General features: G+C 46.6%; 2 long non-coding RNA genes across 2 annotated transcripts in view; one reads left to right on the top strand and one right to left on the bottom strand.

Moving 5' to 3' along the window:
- Positions 1 to 11,875, top strand: part of LOC135057573 (uncharacterized) — a 34,587-nt gene extending 22,712 nt beyond the window's left edge. Inside the window, exon 3 of the long non-coding RNA XR_010244209.1 lies at positions 10,668 to 11,875. This is a non-coding gene — a long non-coding RNA (uncharacterized LOC135057573). The remainder of the gene's footprint in view (positions 1 to 10,667) is intronic.
- LOC135057574 (uncharacterized) overlaps positions 1 to 22,911 on the bottom strand; it is a 228,517-nt gene that overhangs the window by 22,711 nt on the left and 182,895 nt on the right. The gene's annotated exons all lie outside the window — the stretch shown is intronic.

Here is a 22,911-nt window from a genome sequence, read left to right as displayed (position 1 = left end):
ATGCCGACCAACAAGTTGTAGTGTATAGAAAAGAATAGTAGGAATAAGTAAATGTATGGATCTGCTGTCAGCGTTAGGCTGGCTCATCAGCACATATAGAACTACTACACCGGATATTCTCTGTGGGTCATCCTCCAAGTACTAGTCCGGCACATACACTATATTGCTTCCAAGATCAAATGAGATTGGGCATTTGAGGTGTGGTTTAGTAGTAGAAAAAATTCTGTGTCCTCACCAGGATCGTTGATGAGAGTCCATGAATAAAATAAAAAGATATTAGAGTTGAAAATGAGAAAAAAAAAAGAGGATCTGCTGTTGGCGTTATACTGTGAAGTGTTTGTCAGTTATCAGCCGAACAAAGCTTCACAGAATCGCCAGAGTCCTGAATATAGAAAAAGTCTGAAATCCTATATTTAATAAACGGTAATAAATGTTTGATAGAACCCAGGTGTGTACTGTAAATTATAAATTGCTTACTGCATCTATTAACAACATAAATTGGCATATGTAACTGGTGACACAAATATTGTATGCAGCCACCTGCAAAATCAGGTCATAAAAATCACATCACTGACGTGAAGCACCAGCTTAAACAAATAATCAAATTGAAAGATCTGGGCCCTGCAAATCATGTTAGGTATGAAAACTGTACAAAACCTGCAAGAAGGGACTGTCATAATTGACCAACAAACATACATTGAGGCAATCATTTCCAAATACGGAATGACAGATGCAAAACCAGTAAGTACTCCCATTGACAGAAGTAAAAAGATGGTCAAGGCCATGTCACCAAGTAGCAAGGGGGAGATAGATTAAATACAAGAACTCCCTTATGAAAATGTTATTAGTAGTTTGATGTATGAAAGTATTGGGACATGACCTGACATCACACATGCAGTGAGTTGGGCAAGCCAGTTCACAAATAATCCTGGGAGACAACACTGAGAATACTAAGGTACCTCAAAGGCACAAGTTCCCTAAAGCTGAGATTTACAAAATCAACAGATACCAGCTTAAAAAGTAACCTACTGGGGGTCAGATGAGGATGATAGACGTTCTTATACTGGATACCTGTTTGCACTAGCAGGTGCAGCCGTAAGCTGGGCAAGTAGGAAACAACCCACAGTTGCACTTTCTACAACAGAGGCAGAGTATATGGCGCCCACAGAAACTTCAAAGAAGCGCTTTGGATAAGAGAGATTTATGTGAATTAGGTCTTCTTTACCACAGTGAGATCATCAACATAAAGTGTGATAACAAGGGAGCAACTGATCTTTCTTGTAGCACAAAGCATCATTGACAATCTAAGCACATTGCTATAAGACATCACTTCATCCATGAGTTGGTGGAAAACAAGTCCGTAAATGTGGAATATGTTGCAAGTGAATAAAATATTGCTGAAATATTGATAAAAGGACTGTCATCACACTTGTTACATGCATTCCTGACGGAATGTGAACTGGAATATGGTTAATGTTGATTTGTGCTTACTGTTTTGCTTCACGTTTATGTTTTTCGGTTACAGGAATTACTTTATTGAAATTGTTTGATAAAATATGTCACGTTCTTTAAAATATGTAACTGGAGACAGTCTTAAGCGAGGGGGAGTGTTAGTATATGATGCGCTCTGTGCCTGTCTCCTTCCACATATAAGCCTATGGGCACATCCCCAAGTGTTAATCCCCTTGTGCCAGTGTCTCTCGGAGGCGGAGCTATATGTGATGTAGGCTCTGATCCTCCATCTTAGAGAGTGAGCGTAAGCATGCAGAGCTGAGACCGGGAGTGGAGCTCAGTAACAGAGACTTACAGCATTCCTTGCATGTGCTGCACCTCCGGAGCTACCCCAGAGCTGGGCGCCGCATCTTCTCTATAGCGGGAGTCAGACTGCACGGCCGTGCAGTCCTCCGTCCCTTACCAGCTGGAGATAACTTCTGCTGGGGCACCACAACCACACAATCAGACTGATAAGTACACTACCATTGCTGATACCTTGTATGATATAAAGGGGCCAATTACCTATATCAATACTGCATCTGAGTCACCTGTGTGTTTACTGAATAAACCTGCATTACTGTTTAAGTTCATTAAGTGTGTGAACTGATATCACTGCACCAGGCAATCCCATATACTCTGCCAACAGTGTCAGCTACCAGCACAGGTTGTTAGGGTCTCCTGCCCTGTGCTGCCACGTCGTCATGGCAACCGGGAGACAAGTGCTAGCGGAGTAACCTGAGCGCAGCTGATACTCCGGTTCGGGATTTTTTGCTGTGCAGTGGTTATAGGCTCTGTGCACGGCAGGGGATCCGGTGCTGGTTTTTGTGCTCACAGTCTGTGAGGTCTGAGTGGGGCGTGGACAGCACCTGCTTTATAAGGCCTCTTCTCAGGGTAAGCAGATGCTGCTGAATCTTTGTTGGTTAGTCAGTTCCTGAAAGTTAACCAGTACTGTGTAGCTTTGTATTTGTTTGTTGCTTACTGCAAATAGGCCTGGGGATTTGGTATTACACTCTGCCAATCCAGACCTAGCAGTAAGACTGGAGTCAGTCGTTTAGCTTGCTGGGGTTCTGTTACTACTCTGTGAACTTAGCAAGTTTGCGGCTGTATTCTAAGACTTGCCTGTCTAATCCTGTCTCACTGTGCTAGGTGTCAGGGGTCAGTTTAGTGGCAGTAAGCTGAACCTGTGCACTGCAAGTGAGAATTAGGATTGTGGAGACTCTCCTTGTGTCTATTATTCCATCTCTGACCAAGGAGTTTACTGCCACACCCGTTGGTAACCCTTTAGGGTTTTGCTGTTGCCCTTAGCAACAGCATTTTGGGTTCTCTACGTATTAAAACACAACATCTTGCTTTTCCCATCTGAGCAGTTCTAATACAAGGGAGATACCCAGTTCCTTAGCCTCTGGGCTTCTCTGTTCACCTTGTGTGTATTTTGTTACCCTATCACCTTCTGTGTACGTTATGTCATATTCCCCAGTCTGTCTGTGAGTCCATTTGTTTTGCATAACAGTTCAAACACCAGTACATTCCTGCAGGCACTGGAGTGCATAACAGTTCTGACACCAGTACTTTCCTGCAGGCACTGGTGTGCATAACACAGGTCAAGCAGTGGCAGCGGGCCTTTGGATTTGGCATTACCCACAAGCTGATCACAGCTCATGGACCAGCAGCCAATAGAAAGAGGCTGCGGCAGGTTTTTCAATTTGCACAAATGACCAAATAGCCAATAGGAAGCAGTCATGTAGAGTCAAGCCTGCTCGATTGTCTTATGTCAGATTACGCTGAAGAGCAAGTTCCGTAGCAGAGAAAGTACAGAGAAGATGTCCAGAAAACAGCCCCGGCAGCCGCAGAAGAGGCTAGAGATGGCGCGATCAAGAGTGAAGATGCCCCATGTTGGTTGGATGCTGAAAAGAAGAGGTAGCGCTACTGGTCAGGATGGGCCAGCAGGAGAAGAAAGAAGCTGAGGACTGGAGAGTGCTGCTAGTGGGGGAAGCAAAAGAGCTTACAAAGCACACCACTGCAACCTCTCTCAGCGTTCCTGTAGGATACCTTGGCCACCAGTAAATTATCCCTCCCTAGACCACCAGGTGTTGGGCATTAGGCCCGTTGGTATAGTTAACCCTCTGGCACAATAGATGGGCATTATGCCCCATAGTTTTCTGTGTAGTTCCCTCCAGTATAAGTGACTCTGGGCAATAGGCCCAGGTTACTCTGCACATGATAGGCAGGCAGAGAGCCTGTGCCCTTGCATATAAAAGTGATTCTGGGCATTAGGCTCAGGTAACTTAGTTTAAAGCAGCAGTAGGCAGGCAGTGTGCCGGAATCCCCTAAACCAAAGTAATATGTTTATTAGGCCCAGGTCAGTGTATACATAATTATGCAGGTCTAATCACAGCACTTGAGTAAAGTAATCTGGGCGTCAGGCCTATATCATAGTTAGCTAGGTTTACCCCTGTAATACGCCTGGGCAGTAGGCTCAGTAAATAAGTCAATGCCCTTGTTGACCTAGACAATAGGACCCACTTATTTAATACAGTGAGTCTAGATAGATGGTGCAAGGATGGCGCCCACAACTCAGAGCTGCTGAAATCTACAAACAAGGTGGTACAGCTATGTGGCTACCACACTCTATAGCGGTATACCACCCTCTGATGTGGAGGGCTGTCAGGTCCCCACTTAAATAGTTGTTTTCTTGCATCAATCCAATGGTCCAAAAAACCAAAAGAGCTGGCCAGCTCTCTGTAGGCAGGTAAACAATCTTTAAAGAGACAGTACTGTGATTGGCCCTGGTGCTGTGTAATTGTCATGTAATTGTTGTTATATCAGTGCAGGGTAAATTTGTTAGAACACTTTGTACAATGGCCCTCATTCCGAGTTGATCGCTAGCTGCCGTTGTTTGCAGCGCAGTGATCAGGCTAAAAATTGGCATTTCTGCGCATGTGTATGGGGCGCACTGCACACGCGCGACGTACTTTCACAAAAGCCAATGCAGTTTCACACAAGGTCTAGCGACGCTTTTCAGTTGCACTGCTGGCCGCAGAGTGATTGACAGGAAGTGGGTGTTTCTGTATGGTAACTGACCGTTTTCGGGGAGTGTGTGTAAAAACGCAGACGTGCCGGATAAAAACGCAGGAGTGGCTGGGAAAACGTAGGCGTGGCTGGCCGAACACAGGGCGTGTTTGTGACGTCAAAACAGGAACCAAACAGTCTGAAGTGATCGCTAGCTAGGAGTAAGTCTCGAACTACTCAGAAACTGCACAATCTTTTTTTGTAGCAGCGCTGCGATCCTTTCGTTCGCACTTCTGCTAAGCTAAGATACACTCTCAGAGGGCGGCGGCTTAGCGTTTGCACTGCTGCTAAAAGCAGCTAGCGAGCGATCAACTCGGAATGAGGGCCAGTATCCCATAGGTTGCGTTGCAATATGCACACAGTTATAGATTAAGGGCCATTGTTGTTGTAGTACAGTGTAGTGGTGAGACACACTAAGTTAGGATTATGCCCTGCGCAGTTGTGATGTTTTCTCCTTACAGCAATATCTGTAATTGAGTGAGCGGATGAAGAACAAGGCTAGTCATGGTGAGAACCATGTGTGTATGTTTAGCTCTTCTGGGTTTATCTTCCTTCTGGGCATTGCACTCTGGTGCAAGGTTGAGTCTATACCTGGTGCGCGAGTATCTATAAGTAAAACTCGAGGTCTGTTACAAAAAAGTGGCAATGATTATTTCCCCTAAAACTCCAACTCTATTTTTGGGGTTTCCGATCAGTGGTGTGCCTCGGTCTTCTCTGTGTGGGCAGGTACTTATGTGTTGTCCTAGACCTCCTCCTTCATGTCTATGTCCAGCTTGCATACCAGCAGGGTCCACTAGCCGTATGTAAAGTCACGCATCAGTGCGGTTGCACAAATTTATCCTGTAAAGTAATACAGGTGCCTGGGACAAAATTACTTATAGTCCATTTTTAATGAAATTTGTAGGCATTACACAATCTATTTTTTGTTACTTGGTAGGTGGATACTCCCTGTGTGTTGGGCACTTTTTGTATTAATTTATTTTAACCCTTTCATGCATATTAATAACCTAATTCAAGATTTAAAAAAATATGAGTCTTCAGGGCTTTATACACTTGTCCACTTTAGGGGACATCATGCATCTGCAACAATAAAAATTGCCTATCACCATGGAACAGTGGGCCTAATTCAGACCTTACTGCAGCAGCAAATTTGTTAGCAGATGGGCAAAACCATGTGCACTGCAGGGGGGGGGGCAGATATAACATGTGCAGAGAGAGTTAGATTTGGGTGGGGTGTGTTCAAACTGAAATCTAAATTGTAGTGTAAAAAATAAAGAAGCCAGTATTTACCCTGCACAGAAACAATATAACCAACCCAAATCTAACTCTCTCTGCATATGTTATATCTGCCCCCCATCCCCCCCCCCCCCCCCCGCAGTGCACATGGTTTTGCCCATTTGCTTACAAATTTGCTGCTGCGATCAGGTCTAAATTAGGCCTAGTATTTTAACCATGAAAGTTTTGGGGGGCGCTTCCCTGTAAGATAAAATGAAAAGACAAATCTCTGGTATGGTTCCAACTTCCAATTTGTTCTGATCATTTTGCGTACTGTATTTTTTTTTTCTCCAGAAACAAAAACTCTCGAAATTGAAAACAATACATCTGTTAAGCCTATTTATGGACAAATTCCTCCAGATACCAATATGTCCTTAGTATTTATAAAACAAATATTTTTATTTACTTTGAGTTTGCTTCATAACTGGAAAGTTAACTTAGCAAAGCTTAGCATGTAGGAGAAGCATCCTGGATAAAGGATCATGACACTGCATCATGACACCTGTTAGCATGTTTTGCATCCATAAGCTTTTGCCAGTGATTTTCCACACTGAGGGCTAGATGCATCATCACTTGGAAAGTGATAAAATGGAGAGTGAAAAAGTGGCAGCCAATCAGGTCCTAACTACCATGTCACAGGCTGTGTTTGAAAAATATCAGTTAGGAGCTGATTGGCTGGTACTTTTTCACTCTCCATTTTATCACTTTCCAAGCGATGATGCATCTGGCCCAATACCTTATTTCAGAGGGTGCCTTCACAGTGGTGGTGTCTTACTTGGTCTTCCACTTCGATGTTGCTCCATAGAGCCAGCATTGATCAGCGTTCAAGTAATGGATGCTTTATCACACCCGTCACATCAAAACAGCAGCCAAGTCACATCAAGAAAGCGAAAGAATCCCCAAATGTACTATCTCCTGATTTTGCAACTGTATCAATTCCCCCCATGTGTGTGTCATACCACTCCAGGCTCAGACTGGGCCACCGGGGAGCTGGTGAAACCACAAGTAGGCCCCCGCTATTCTTAACCACGCCCTCTTTTGTGTTAGGGCGGGCCTACTATAGTAGCTTGATGCCCGGGTCAGCAGTGGTGCGAGGACTCAGGAGCCACCTGGGTATAGTAAGCTGAGGGGCAGGAGAGGCATGCGCTGCGCTCTCCTCCCCATCCTCGACACAGTAGCAGCAGCGGAAGCAGAGCCTGGCAGCAGCGGTTATTATATCCCACCTGGCCATGCTCCCTTCCCGCAAGCCAACTTACCAGCATTTGGATAAGTCGTCGGACTCTGTGTGGGGTGTCAGGGGGGCTGGCTGCTGCCTGTTTTCCCTCCATTGTGCTCGGAGTCCCAACCTGAGTTGCCCCCAGTGAGACCAGCGGAGGTGTCACTGATCACTTGCACCGGCATCCCTCACCTAGCCGCTCCGAGCCCCTGGTGCTGCTCGGTGTGCAGAGTCAGATTAAGGGGCAGGAGAGGCACATGATGCGATCTCCTCCCTGGCCCTCAGACACAGGAGCAGTAGTGGGAGCAGCAGCAGAGCCTGGGCAGTGCGGTGAGTAACTGGCACTGTGGAGGCATAGGTGTAATTGGCACTGTGGAGGCATATGTGTAACTGGTACTATGGAGGCATATGGGTAACTGGCACTGTGGAGGCATATGTGTAACTGGTACTGTGGAGGCATATGGGTAACTGGCACTGTGGAGGCGTACGTGTAACTGGCACTGTGGAGGCATATGTGTAACTGGCACTGTGGGGGCATATGTGTAACTGGCACTGTGGGGGGCATATGTTTATCCGGCGCTGTGGAGGTGTATGTGTATCCAGCACTGCTGGTGGCGTATGTGTATCCAGCACTACTGGTGACGTATGTGTATCCGGCACTGCTGGTGACGTATGTGTATCCGGCACTGCTGGTGACGTATGTGTATCCGGCACTGCTGGTGACGTACGTGTATCCACCACTGCTGGTGGCGTATGTGTATCCAGCACTACTGGTGACGTACGTGTATCCGGCACTACTGGTGGCGTATGTGTATCTGGCATTATACTGGGTCATTATCTGTATCTGGCACTATACTGGGGTCTTTATGTGTATCGACTGTTCTCTCTCAGTGTAACCCAGGCACATATACTACTGTTCTCTCCCAGTGTAACCCAGGCGCGTATTCTACTGCTCTCTTCCAGTGTAACCCAGGCGCGTATACTACTGCTCTCTCCTGGTGTAACCCAGGTGCGCATACTACTGCTCTCTGCCAGTGTAGCCCAGGCACATATACTACTGTTCTCTCCCGGTGTAACCCAGGTGCATATACTACCGTTCTCTCCCAGTGTAACCCAGGCACATATACTACTGTTCTCTCCCGGTGTAACCCAGGCACATGTACTACTGTTCTCTCCAGATGTTACCCATGCACATACACAACAGCTTGAAGTGGGCAGAGAGGAAGAGCTCTTTTTCTTTCTATACTATGCTAGGTGGTGCCGATAATGGCTGGCCACTCCTCTCTGGTCACGTGGCAACACCCCTTCATGCATATGACAACGCCCCTTAGTGGGAACCTGTGATTGCATTTCCCTGGTGGGCCCTTCATGCCCCAGTCTGACACTTTACTACTCTGTACCTAACCCTGATGCTAGATGCTCTTGATGTCTGGTAAAAATAAAAACAATACTAATACAGCATCTGCCACTACCACAGCTGCTACCAATGATAATAATTTTAAATTATTTAAAAAAAAGTTAAGATTACATAAAATTATACCTACACTATATGTCATCAGCTGTCAAAACTGGCATACATGGCTATAATAGGAGTAAAATAATTAGGTTAAGCCTATATGCCAGGATAAGCCTTGCATGCATTATGAATTTTTGTATTGCATGACATCCACTGAAGTGGACATGTGAATTTGCATCACTGTGAAAAAAAAAAATATTAAAATAACTACCATATTATGCCCTAAACATTGCTTTTCTTTAGATCATTTTTTTCACCTGCTCTGTTATCTTTGCATAACAATATTTTACAGAAATCCGTGAAGTGCTCATTTATTTTGACCTTTATGTTTTGGTAGGAATTGAAAGTTTCCACTTTGCTAACTTAAGCCAAAGGCATAGAGGTCAGGTGTTCAACAGTGACTCCTACAAAAAAGTTTAGACTTGGCTGCTGACACCGGATTGGTAGTAAATGCATAGGCATGCACCGAACGTGATTGGGCAAGGCACCAGTAGGTGTACTGTAGTTTGAACGGAGCAGGCAGGGGCTGAGAATGAGACATAATCCAGGTACAAGACAGAAGTTTGAGACACAAGGACAGTCAGGGCCGCCATCAGGAGGGCACTGCCCGTACAGTATTCCCGGGCACAGATACTATGACAGAGAAGGGGAGGCTCAGCCCACCCCTACTGCCTGCCCGCTGCAACTGCTGCAAGGTGAATGGGGTCCTATGGCCGCCCGCCTGCCTATAGCCGCCCACCTGCCCACAGCTGCTACTGCCAGTGCTGCATGATGCTGAAAGGGGGACCCTATCCTACGGCCCTCCTACCACTACTGCCTCAAGGTGAAAGGGACCCCAGTCCTCTGTCTGTCCGCCCCCCCCCCCCATCCAGCAAAGTGAAAGAGGGCCCCGGTGCCGTATTGGAGCAGAGAGGAGCAGCAGTACCTGAGGAGCAGCCAAGATCAGGAGAAAGGTAAGTTTGTTGACTGAAGCAGAATTGGGATGGAATAACAGGGAGGCATTCATTTTGCTGGCTGTCAGGATCCCGGCTGTCAGGATACAGACGACGGAATTGATTCAGTCACGGAGCTCAGGGATACCTACTGAGATGCCTGACACTATTCCATAGGGGTCAGGTGCAACTTGTAAGTAAAAGTACAAAGCATCCATGTAATCAGTTGTTGGGCAATGATTGTGTTTCCAACAACAGTTATGTCTACGATCATATTAGGCCCTAACTTCAGACTTAAAATATTGCTTGTTTCACCCTCTTTTTGACATACATTAACACTTAAAAGTTAAAGGACATCAGAGGGGATGTAGTTACGTCAGGAGACCGCCGGTCACAATACCGACGCCTCCATCCCGACCCCTCAAAAGCCCGAAAGTCGGCATACCGACTAACAGGGACTATTCCCACGACACCCATAGAGTGGGAAGAGAACCTGTGGTGAGCGGCATTCTAAACTCCAGGGTCCTGGCATCTGTGTGGTGACTGGCGGGATCCCACACGCCTGTCACCCATACTCAAACCCATCAAAGGGCCTTCATGTGTACGCATATGTTCATGTGCAGATTTGCCCACATTTGTGACTATCTACAGATAAATAGGTGGAAAGGGGGAGGTAGGGGTAATTTTTTATTTATTCATTCATTACAGTTACTTAGCACATACTGTACATATCCAACAGCACTTTACAAATAATATTTGGCCATTCACGTCAGTCCTTGACCCATTTTTTTTTTTTTTTGTTTTTTTGTTGGGAGCAAGTTAACCTACAAGTACTGTATATTTTTGAACTGTGGTAAGAAACCAGAAGAAACCCATGCAAGCATGAGGAGAATATACAACCTCTCTACACAGTTAGGGCTGAGGTGGGAATCAAACCCAATACCTCAGTGCTGCGAGGCAGTAATACTAACCATCCCATCATCAGTATGCAAGTACAGTGAAGGAGTTTTATAGTACAAACTGTTGTGTATATGTCAATTCATTCATTACTTTGTTTTCTTATGTAGAAATTTCACATTTACTACTAACACTGTCAGGCCACATATTTATCATTTGTGTACACTGCACTTGTTGTCCCCAACATATAACTTTTTGTATATTCTAGTTTTATAGCGCTGGATACATCCCAATATGTTTCCTACTGAGCATATGCGGACGGCGGTATTGGAGCAACAACTGCAGCTACACAGCAGAAGACTACAAGGTGTTTAAGTAGCAGAACTGGGAAACTCTGAAGTAGCAAAACCACAGGGGAAGACTGAAGGGAGCACAGAACTGGAGCACCTGCACAAGGCAGCAACATAAAGCACTGGCAGCGTTTGGACCACAACTGATCCCTTTTAAAAGAGGAGTTTGCCTAGGATTGGCTGAATGTAACACGAAGCTCAGACCATTGGTCACAAGGAATTGGTCTCCAATATGGTGGCTCCCAGTACAGCGGACACACAAGGGCCCCCTGCCTTACCTGCTTGGCTCCCTGCCTTCCGCACACCAGGGCGAGAGTCCTAGCAATCCAACCCGGGTAGCGAGCAGGGTTGGACCCATGTAACGGGGCAGTGTAAATGGGTAACCTAGGTCATCTTAGCCGGGTCTCATTTACACTGTATGGAGAGCTGGCTCTCCCACGCTTGGAGATGATGTCATATCCAAACACCAGCAGAGGGAAGCCCCAGCAATAACGCGGTCCAGCCTGCAGTGTAAACAGGGTTCAAACCATTGTATCACAGCTTGAAATCCACATTCAGTGACCCGGGCTGTAAAAGTGGTATTAACAACCTTCTCTATTTATTATGGCTTCTTTGTCCATGAATATGTAGTTTTTGCCACAGTGGGGTTTGTTAGCTGCATTATTGTGGACCAGTTATCAGCCAAAATGACGGAACAACATAACAGTAATGTCAGTGCCAGAAGATGTGCACACCCGAACGGAGCAACACTTTAATTGCTCCTTTGGGCGTCACCTAGTGGCCGCCAGGTGTGCAAAAAGACTTGAATTCCCCCCGTAGAAATGAGGAGCAGCAATAACCTTTTATTATACTGGATAATGTTTATGGACCTAACATTGTCTGGATACAAAATCTTCTCTGGATTGCTACCTTTCATGATCTCTGACTACTGATTCTTTGGTTTCCCCCTTACCTTTCAGCAAGGCTTGCACATTCTCTGAATTTGCTTGTATTGATTGATAACTTGGATATTAGTCTACTTGGTTGCCAACAACCCAGACTTTTGCTTGGACACTAGACCACATTCCAACCTCTTGTTTTTTGGTCATCAGAATAGTTTTGTTAGGATCTGGTTTCTAATAATAAATGCCAATATAATAAGTTGATGTCCTTGCTTAAAACAAATTCATACAGTAGCTTGTTTAGAAGCAATAGATTACTTGGTTGTGTTAACTGTTTAAATGTAAGTGTGTGAAGCATTAACAGAATGCAGAGTGTACACAATTGGAAATTAAGTTGACTGGTCTTTTGGCTTTATATAGTAGATGCAGGGCCATCTTAACAGCAGTGTGGGCCCCTGGGCACAGCAATGCAATGGGGCCCCTACCTATCCTCCAGCTGTAAGGGTGGGGGGTGCTATCAGCTGCAGCTTTGATGTCCCGCAGGCAGTAGGGGGTGTTCTATCTTCCGCTCAGCATGTAGGACTTGGAGCAGTAATTTCTACTAATTACTCCTTTACTGCACAGATGGGGCAGGAGGGAGAGCATTAAACTGTAGAAGGGGGCATTGGGCTGAATGAAGAGGCCATGGTAAATGACTTACAGGGTGGTAGGGGGCGTTTGATATGCAGGGGAGGGGTGGATAGCGGAGTGGGCTTTATATTCATCATTCTCAGGTGGTAGGGCAGCTTGCTTGACTGCAGATATCTCCAGTTCCTGGAAAAAGATTTCTTAGGTTTGAATGGGATAACAAATTAAAGAGTCCCACCTTTCAGGAGGTGCTGGGTACATGAGGATCAGAGTTCAGGAGCCAGAGCCATCCACCGACGAATATATAAAGCTGCATATTAGGCATGTTGAGCTGGAGCAGGGACCAGCTGCTTGAAGACTGATATCTCTGGTTCTGGGCACAGAAAAGCTCTTAGTCAGACAGAACCTGAGATATCTGGCTGGGAAGAGCAATTAACAGACTCAGACGGGGACCACTGCTTTGAAGTCGGATATCTCTGGTTCCCTAGGGCCGATTTTCAAAAATCTGGTACCCCTGGAAAGAGGGGACCCTCCGCTATCAGCATAGGGCCCTTATACTCCTGGGGCCCTTGGGCAAGTGCCCACTGAGCCCATACAAAAAGTACAAAAAGACGGCCCTGAGTAGATGTTACTAGTTTTAGGTGTGTATGGAAAAGAGTGTATGTGTAGGGGAGGGATACAGTTATATCTGTGGCCTATGCAGAGGCGGAACTACCGGCAGTGCAGGCAGTGCACTGCACTGGGGCCCGCCTCTGTCCAGGGGCCCAAGCATGTAATGAGTCAAACTGACTCATTACATGCCGCTGTGCGCTGCAGGCAACCGCTGCCCGCAGCGCACAGCCGCCCGGAGAGGAGAGGAGCAGCGGGCCAGCGGCACGGACGGGGGAAGGAGGAGGGAGCCGGAGGAGGGAGCCGCAGCAGCGCTTTGTTACTGGTGGAGGCGCTGCTGCTGCTGCCCCTCTGCTTCCCTATAGGCTGTCTTCCGAGAACAGCCTATAGGGAAGCAGAGGAGCAGCAGCAGCAGCGCCTCCACCAGTAACAAAGCGCTGCTGCGGCTCCCTCCACCACCTCCCTCCTCCTTCTTCTCTACAGCCCGGGAATCGTCAGACGCTGCACCGAGGAGCCTGAGCCGGCGGAGAGGGTAAGTATAATTCTTCTTTCTTTCTTTTTCTCTTTTTCTTTCTTTCTTTTTTTTACTTTCTTTCTTTCTTGGGCCTGCCTGCCGCAATGTATAAAAAGGGGGGAATGCCTGCCGCAATGTATAAAAAGGGGGGAATGCCTGCCGCTATGTGTAAAAAGGGGGGAATGCCTGCCGCTATGTGTAAAAAGGGGGGAATGCCTGCCGCAATGTATAAAAAGGGGGGAATGCCTGCCGCAATGTATAAAAAGGGGGGAATGCCTGCCGCAATGTATACAAAGGGGGGAATGCCTGCCGCAATGTATAAAAAGGGGGGAATGCCTGCCGCTATGTGTAAAAAGGGGGGAATGCCTGCCGCTATGTGTAAAAAGGGGCGAATGCCTGCCGCAATGTGTAAAAAGGGGGGAATGCCTGCCGCAATGTATAAAAAGGGGGGAATGCCTGCCGCAATGTATAAAAAGGGGGGAATGCCTGCCGCTATGTGTAAAAAGGGGGGAATGCCTGCCGCTATGTGTAAAAGTGGGGGACTGCCTGCCGCTATGTGTAAAAAGGGGGAATCAGCCTGCCGCAATGTGTACAAAGGGGTAATCTGCCTGCCGCTATGTGTACAAAGGGGTAATCTGCCTGCCGCAATGTGTAAAAATGGGGATGCTGTCTGCCGTTATGTGTAAAAAGGGGACGCTGTCTTCCGCTATGTGTAACAAGGGCACGCGGTCTGCCGTTATGTGTAAAAAGTGTACGCTGTCTGCCGTTATGTGTAACAAGGGCACGCTGTCTGCCGTTATGTGTAAAAAGCGTACGCTGTCTGCCGCTATGTGTAACAAGGGCACGCGGTCTGCCGTTATGTGTAAAAGGGCACGCTCTCTGCCGTTATGTGTAAAAAGGGGGACGCTCTCTGCCGTTATGTGTAAAAAGTGCACGCTGTCTGCTGTAATGTGTAAAAAGAGGAATCTGTCCGCTGTAAGGTGTAAAAGGGTCTCTACCTGGTGTAGTGGTGCTACTGTGCGACGTAATTTGAATAATGGAGACTACTGTGTACCGTTTTATGAAATGGTATTATTTTGTGGCCACACCCCTTCCTCACGAAGCCACGCCACTATGTATTTTTGCGCGCGCCTACTAGAGATGAGCGGGTTCGGTTTCTTTGAATCCGAACCCGCACGAACTTCACTTTTTTTTCCACGGGTCCGAGCGACTCGGATCTTCCCGCCTTGCTCGGTTAACCCGAGCGCGCCCGAACGTCATCATGACGCTGTCGGATTCTCGCGAGGCTCGGATTCTATCGCGAGACTCGGATTCTATATAAGGAGCCGCGCGTCGCCGCCATTTTCACTCGTGCATTGAGATTGATAGGGAGAGGACGTGTCTGGCGTCCTCTCCATTAGAATAGAGATAGATAGATTAGATAGAGAGAGATTGTGCAGAGTCGCAGACAGAGTTAGTTTACCACAGTCAGTGACCAGTGCAGCAGCTAGTTAACTTTTATTTAATATAATATATCCGTTCACTTCTCTCTGCTATATCCGTTCTCTGCCTGAAAAAAAAAACGATACACAGCACAGTCAGTCACACAGTGTGACTCAGTCTGTGTGCACTCAGCTCAGCCCAGTGTGCTGCACAGTCATCAATGTATAAATTAAAAGCTTATAATTAATTGTGGGGGAGACTGGGGAGCACTGCAGGTTGTTAGCAGGAGCCAGGAGTACAATTATATTAATTAACAGTGCACACTTTTGCTGCAGGAGTGGTGACCAGTGCCTGACCACCAGTATAGTATTGTTGTATACTACTAATATCTCTTTAAATATCAACCAGTCTATATTAGCAGCAGACACAGTACAGTGCGGTAGTTCACGGCTGTGGCTACCTCTGTGTCGGCACACGGCAGGCAGTCCGTCCGACCAGAATTGTATTATTTATTATTATATACCTACCACCTAACCGTGGTTTTTTTTTCATTCTTTATACCGTCATAGTGTCATCCTAATTGTTACGAGTATACTACTATCTCTTTATCAACCAGTGTACAGTGCGGTAGTTCACGGCTGTGGCTACCTCTGTGTCGGCACACGGCAGGCAGTCCGTCCGACCAGAATTGTATTATTTATTATTATATACCTACCACCTAACCGTGGTTTTTTTTTCATTCTTTATACCGTCATAGTGTCATCCTAATTGTTACGAGTATACTACTATCTCTTTATCAACCAGTGTACAGTGCGGTAGTTCACGGCTGTGGCTACCTCTGTGTCGGCACACGGCAGGCAGTCCGTCCGACCAGAATTGTATTATTTATTATTATATACCTACCACCTAACCGTGGTTTTTTTTTCATTCTTTATACCGTCATAGTGTCATCCTAATTGTTACGAGTATACTACTATCTCTTTATCAACCAGTGTACAGTGCGGTAGTTCACGGCTGTGGCTACCTCTGTGTCGGCACACGGCAGGCAGTCCGTCCGACCAGAATTGTATTATTTATTATTATATACCTACCACCTAACCGTGGTTTTTTTTTCATTCTTTATACCGTCATAGTGTCATCCTAATTGTTACGAGTATACTACTATCTCTTTATCAACCAGTGTACAGTGCGGTAGTTCACGGCTGTGGCTACCTCTGTGTCGGCACACGGCAGGCAGTCCGTCCGACCAGAATTGTATTATTTATTATTATATACCTACCACCTAACCGTGGTTTTTTTTTCATTCTTTATACCGTCATAGTGTCATCCTAATTGTTACGAGTATACTACTATCTCTTTATCAACCAGTGTACAGTGCGGTAGTTCACGGCTGTGGCTACCTCTGTGTCGGCAGTCGGCAGGCAGTCCGTCCATCCATAATTGTATTATTATTATAATATATACCACCTAACCGTGGTTTTTTTTTCATTCTTTATACCGTCGTCATAGTGTCATACTAGTTGTTACGAGTATACTACTATCTCTTTATCAACCAGTGTACAGTGCGGTAGTTCACGGCTGTGGCTACCTCTGTGTCGGCAGTCGGCAGGCAGTCCGTCCATCCATAATTGTATTATTATTATAATATATACCACCTAACCGTGGTTTTTTTTTCATTCTTTATACCGTCGTCATAGTGTCATACTAGTTGTTACGAGTATACTACTATCTCTTTATCAACCAGTGTACAGTGCGGTAGTTCACGGCTGTGGCTACCTCTGTGTCGGCAGTCGGCAGGCAGTCCGTCCATCCATAATTGTATTATTATTATAATATATACCACCTAACCGTGGTTTTTTTTTCATTCTTTATACCGTCGTCATAGTGTCATACTAGTTGTTACGAGTATACTACTATCTCTTTATCAACCAGTGTACAGTGCGGTAGTTCACGGCTGTGGCTACCTCTGTGTCGGCAGTCGGCAGGCAGTCCGTCCATCCATAATTGTATTATTATTATAATATATACCACCTAACCGTGGTTTTTTTTTCATTCTTTATACCGTCGTCATAGTGTCATACTAGTTGTTACGAGTATACTACTATCTCTTTATCAACCAGTGTACAGTGCGGTAGTTCACGGCTGTGGCTACCTCTGTGTCGGCAGTCGGCAGGCAGTCCGTCCATCCATAATTGTATTATTATTATAATATATACCACCTAACCGTGGTTTTTTTTTCATTCTTTATACCGTCGTCATAGTGTCATACTAGTTGTTACGAGTATACTACTATCTCTTTATCAACCAGTGTACAGTGCGGTAGTTCACGGCTGTGGCTACCTCTGTGTCGGCAGTCGGCAGGCAGTCCGTCCATCCATAATTGTATTATTATTATAATATATACCACCTAACCGTGGTTTTTTTTTCATTCTTTATACCGTCGTCATAGTGTCATACTAGTTGTTACGAGTATACTACTATCTCTTTATCAACCAGTGTACAGTGCGGTAGTTCACGGCTGTGGCTACCTCTGTGTCGGCAGTCGGCAGGCAGTCCGTCCATCCATAATTGTATTATTATTATAATATATACCACCTAACCGTGGTTTTTTTTTCATTCTTTATACCGTCGTCATAGTGTCATACTAGTTGTTACGAGTATACTACTATCTCTTTATCAACCAGTGTACAGTGCGGTAGTTCACGGCTGTGGCTACCTCTGTGTCGGCAGTCGGCAGGCAGTCCGTCCATCCATAATTGTATTATTATTATAATATGTACCACCTAACCGTGGTTTTTTTTTCATTCTTTATACCGTCGTCATAGTGTCATACTAGTTGTTACGAGTATACTACTATCTCTTTATCAACCAGTGTACAGTGCGGTAGTTCACGGCTGTGGCTACCTCTGTGTCGGCAGTCGGCAGGCAGTCCGTCCATCCATAATTGTATTATTATTATAATATATACCACCTAACCGTGGTTTTTTTATACCACCTAACCGTGGCAGTCCGTCCATAATTGTATACTAGTATCCAATCCATCCATCTCCATTGTTTACCTGAGGTGCCTTTTAGTTCTGCCTATAAAATATGGAGAACAAAAAAGTTGAGGTTCCAAAATTAGGGAAAGATCAAGATCCACTTCCACCTCGTGCTGAAGCTGCTGCCACTAGTCATGGCCGAGACGATGAAATGCCAGCAACGTCGTCTGCCAAGGCCGATGCCCAATGTCATAGTACAGAGCATGTCAAATCCAAAACACCAAATATCAGAAAAAAAAGGACTCCAAAACCTAAAATAAAATTGTCGGAGGAGAAGCGTAAACTTGCCAATATGCCATTTACCACACGGAGTGGCAAGGAACGGCTGAGGCCCTGGCCTATGTTCATGGCTAGTGGTTCAGCTTCACATGAGGATGGAAGCACTCAGCCTCTCGCTAGAAAACTGAAAAGACTCAAGCTGGCAAAAGCACCGCAAAGAACTGTGCGTTCTTTGAAATCCCAAATCCACAAGGAGAGTCCAATTGTGTCGTTTGCGATGCCTGACCTTCCCAACACTGGACGTGAAGAGCATGCGCCTTCCACTATTTGCATGCCCCCTGCAAGTGCTGGAAGGAGCACCCGCAGTCCAGTTCCTGATAGTCAGATTGAAGATGTCAGTGTTGAAGTACACCAGGATGAGGAGGATATGGGTGTTGCTGGCGCTGGGGAGGAAATTGACCAGGAGGATTCTGATGGTGAGGTGGTTTGTTTAAGTCAGGCACCCGGGGAGACACCTGTTGTCCGTGGGAGGAATATGGCCGTTGACATGCCAGGTGAAAATACCAAAAAAATCAGCTCTTCGGTGTGGAGGTATTTCACCAGAAATGCGGACAACAGGTGTCAAGCCGTGTGTTCCCTTTGTCAAGCTGTAATAAGTAGGGGTAAGGACGTTAACCACCTCGGAACATCCTCCCTTATACGTCACCTGCAGCGCATTCATAATAAGTCAGTGACAAGTTCAAAAACTTTGGGTGACAGCGGAAGCAGTCCACTGACCAGTAAATCCCTTCCTCTTGTAACCAAGCTCACGCAAACCACCCCACCAACTCCCTCAGTGTCAATTTCCTCCTTCCCCAGGAATGCCAATAGTCCTGCAGGCCATGTCACTGGCAAGTCTGACGAGTCCTCTCCTGCCTGGGATTCCTCCGATGCATCCTTGCGTGTAACGCCTACTGCTGCTGGCGCTGCTGTTGTTGCCGCTGGGAGTCGATGGTCATCCCAGAGGGGAAGTCGTAAGCCCACTTGTACTACTTCCAGTAAGCAATTGACTGTTCAACAGTCCTTTGCGAGGAAGATGAAATATCACAGCAGTCATCCTACTGCAAAGCGGATAACTGAGGCCTTGGCATCCTGGGTGGTGAGAAACGTGGTTCCGGTATCCATCATTACTGCAGAGCCAACTAGAGACTTGTTGGAGGTACTGTGTCCCCGGTACCAAATACCATCTAGGTTCCATTTCTCTAGGCAGGCGATACCGAAAATGTACACAGACCTCAGAAAAAGAGTCACCAGTGTCCTAAAAAATGCAGCTGTACCCAATGTCCACTTAACCACGGACATGTGGACAAGTGGAGCAGGGCAGGGTCAGGACTATATGACTGTGACAGCCCACTGGGTAGATGTATGGACTCCCGCCGCAAGAACAGCAGCGGCGGCACCAGTAGCAGCATCTCGCAAACGCCAACTCTTTCCTAGGCAGGCTACGCTTTGTATCACCGCTTTCCAGAATACGCACACAGCTGAAAACCTCTTACGGCAACTGAGGAAGATCATCGCGGAATGGCTTACCCCAATTGGACTCTCCTGTGGATTTGTGGCATCGGACAACGCCAGCAATATTGTGTGTGCATTAAATCTGGGCCAATTCCAGCACGTCCCATGTTTTGCACATACCTTGAATTTGGTGGTGCAGAATTTTTTTAAAAACGACAGGGGCGTGCAAGAGATGCTGTCGGTGGCCAGAAGAATTGCGGGACACTTTCGGCGTACAGGCACCACGTACAGAAAACTGGAGCACCACCAAAAACTACTGAACCTGCCCTGCCATCATCTGAAGCAAGAAGTGGTAACGAGGTGGAATTCAACCCTCTATATGCTTCAGAGGTTGGAGGAGCAGCAAAAGGCCATTCAAGCCTATACAATTGAGCACGATATAGTAGGTGGAATGCACCTGTCTCAAGTGCAGTGGAGAATGATTTCAACGTTGTGCAAGGTTCTGATGCCCTTTGAACTTGCCACACGTGAAGTCAGTTCAGACACTGCCAGCCTGAGTCAGGTCATTCCCCTCATCAGGCTTTTGCAGAAGAAGCTGGAGGCATTGAAGAAGGAGCTAACACGGAGCGATTCCGCTAGGCATGTGGGACTTGTGGATGCAGCCCTTAATTCGCTTAACAAGGATTCACGGGTGGTCAATCTGTTGAAATCAGAGCACTACATTTTGGCCACCGTGCTCGATCCTAGATTTAAAGCCTACCTTGGATCTCTCTTTCCGGCAGACACAGGTCTGCTGGGGTTGAAAGACCTGCTGGTGACAAAATTGTCAAGTCAAGCGGAACGCGACCTGTCAACATCTCCTCCTTCACATTCTCCCGCAACTGGGGGTGCGAGGAAAAGGCTCAGAATTCCGAGCCCACCCGCTGGCGGTGATGCAGGGCAGTCTGGAGCGACTGCTGATGCTGACATCTGGTCCGGACTGAAGGACCTGACAACGATTACGGACATGTCGTCTACTGTCACTGCATATGATTCTCTCAACATTGATAGAATGGTGGAGGATTATATGAGTGACCGCATCCAAGTAGGCACGTCACACAGTCCGTACTTATACTGGCAGGAAAAAGAGGCAATTTGGAGGCCCTTGCACAAACTGGCTTTATTCTACCTAAGTTGCCCTCCCACAAGTGTGTACTCCGAAAGAGTGTTTAGTGCCGCCGCTCACCTTGTCAGCAATCGGCGTACGAGGTTACATCCAGAAAATGTGGAGAAGATGATGTTCATTAAAATGAATTATAATCAATTCCTCCGCGGAGACATTGACCAGCAGCAATTGCCTCCACAAAGTACACAGGGAGCTGAGATGGTGGATTCCAGTGGGGACGAATTGATAATCTGTGAGGAGGGGGATGTACACGGTGATATATCGGAGGGTGAAGATGAGGTGGACATCTTGCCTCTGTAGAGCCAGTTTGTGCAAGGAGAGATTAATTGCTTCTTTTTTGGGGGGGGTCCAAACCAACCCGTCATATCAGTCACAGTCGTGTGGCAGACCCTGTCACTGAAATGATGGGTTGGTTAAAGTGTGCATGTCCTGTTTTGTTTATACAACATAAGGGTGGGTGGGAGGGCCCAAGGATAATTCCATCTTGCACCTCTTTTTTCTTTTCTTTTTCTTTGCATCATGTGCTGATTGGGGAGGGTTTTTTGGAAGGGACATCCTGCGTGACACTGCAGTGCCACTCCTAGATGGGCCCGGTGTTTGTGTCGGCCACTAGGGTCGCTAATCTTACTCACACAGCTACCTCATTGCGCCTCTTTTTTTCTTTGCGTCATGTGCTGTTTGGGGAGGGTTTTTTGGAAGGGACATCCTGCGTGACACTGCAGTGCCACTCCTAGATGTGCCCGGTGTTTGTGTCGGCCACTAGGGTCGCTAATCTTACTCACACAGTCAGCTACCTCATTGCGCCTCTTTTTTTCTTTGCGTCATGTGCTGTTTGGGGAGGGTTTTTTGGAAGGGCCATCCTGCGTGACACTGCAGTGCCACTCCTAGATGGGCCCGGTGTTTGTGTCGGCCACTAGGGTCGCTTATCTTACTCACACAGCGACCTCGGTGCAAATTTTAGGACTAAAAATAATATTGTGAGGTGTGATGTGTTCAGAATAGGCTGAAAATGAGTGTAAATTATGTTTTTTGAGGTTAATAATACTTTGGGATCAAAATTACCCCCAAATTCTATGATTTAAGCTGTTTTTTAGGGTTTTTTTTAAAAAACACCCGAATCCAAAACACACCCGAATCCGACAAAAAAAATTCGGTGAGGTTTTGCCAAAACGCGGTCGAACCCAAAACACGGCCGCGGAACCGAACCCAAAACCAAAACACAAAACCCGAAAAATTTCCGGCGCTCATCTCTAGCGCCTACGGCGCGCACTGCCCCTGTTTTACATGCAGGGGTGGGGCTCCGATGCCGTTTCTTGCACACAGTGCTAAAATGTCTAGTTACGGCACTGTTGCTAGGTATCCATTTGTCTGGCCCTGAGCAGGTCCCCCTCACCAGATCCTCTCCAGGGGTGAGGGGGTGGACTTGGATGGGATGTGTGTGTGTGGGGATATGTAGGGGGGGGGGCCCAAAGCATTTTCTCTCACCTGGGCCCACCGCTCGCTTGTTCCGCCACTGGGCCTATGTGATAGTTCAGTGAAAGACTGAGTGTGACCCCTTACAGCACATTCCTAGCCAGATGTGTACTGAATTTCCTGACAAATTAGAGGTAATAACATGTTAAACCTGAATCAGGAGAGCCTTATTCCTGACAAGGACCATGTAGAACCCTAATCAGTTTGAAGTCTGGTATAAAAGATGTGCAGTAATTATATAGACAGTCATTAGGTCGACCCCATATGGTCTTCATGCATTAGATCAACAGGGTCAAAAGGTCGACATGGAAAAGGTAGACAGTAGAAAAGCATGACATGTACAAAAGATCAACATGGAAATGGTCAACACATAAAGGGTTGATACTAGAGATGAGCGGGTTCGGTTCTCAGAGAACCGAACCGTACCGAACTTCACGCTCTGAATCCGGTTCCGAGCCTGGCTCGGGATTTCCCGCCTGACTTGGAAACCAGAATGAGGCAAAACGTCATCATCCCGCTGTCGGATTCTCACGGGATTTGGAATCCATATAAGGAGCCGTGCATCGCGGCCATTTTCACTTCAATCTCGGAGAGTGTATTGAGAGGACGTGTCCTCCGTGTCTGTGTGGGCGAAAAAAAATTGGGGTGGCGAGTCTTGTGCTGTGTTGTGCTGCTCAGTCCAGTCCAGTGTAGTCAGTGTATTGTGCTGCATCAGTC

Source organism: Pseudophryne corroboree, chromosome 3 (genome assembly GCF_028390025.1).
Source record: "Pseudophryne corroboree isolate aPseCor3 chromosome 3, aPseCor3.hap2, whole genome shotgun sequence".
NCBI classification, from domain to species: domain Eukaryota; kingdom Metazoa; phylum Chordata; class Amphibia; order Anura; family Myobatrachidae; genus Pseudophryne; species Pseudophryne corroboree.
Note: the sequence above shows the minus strand (reverse complement) of the source record. Positions and strands in the feature narration are given on the sequence as shown.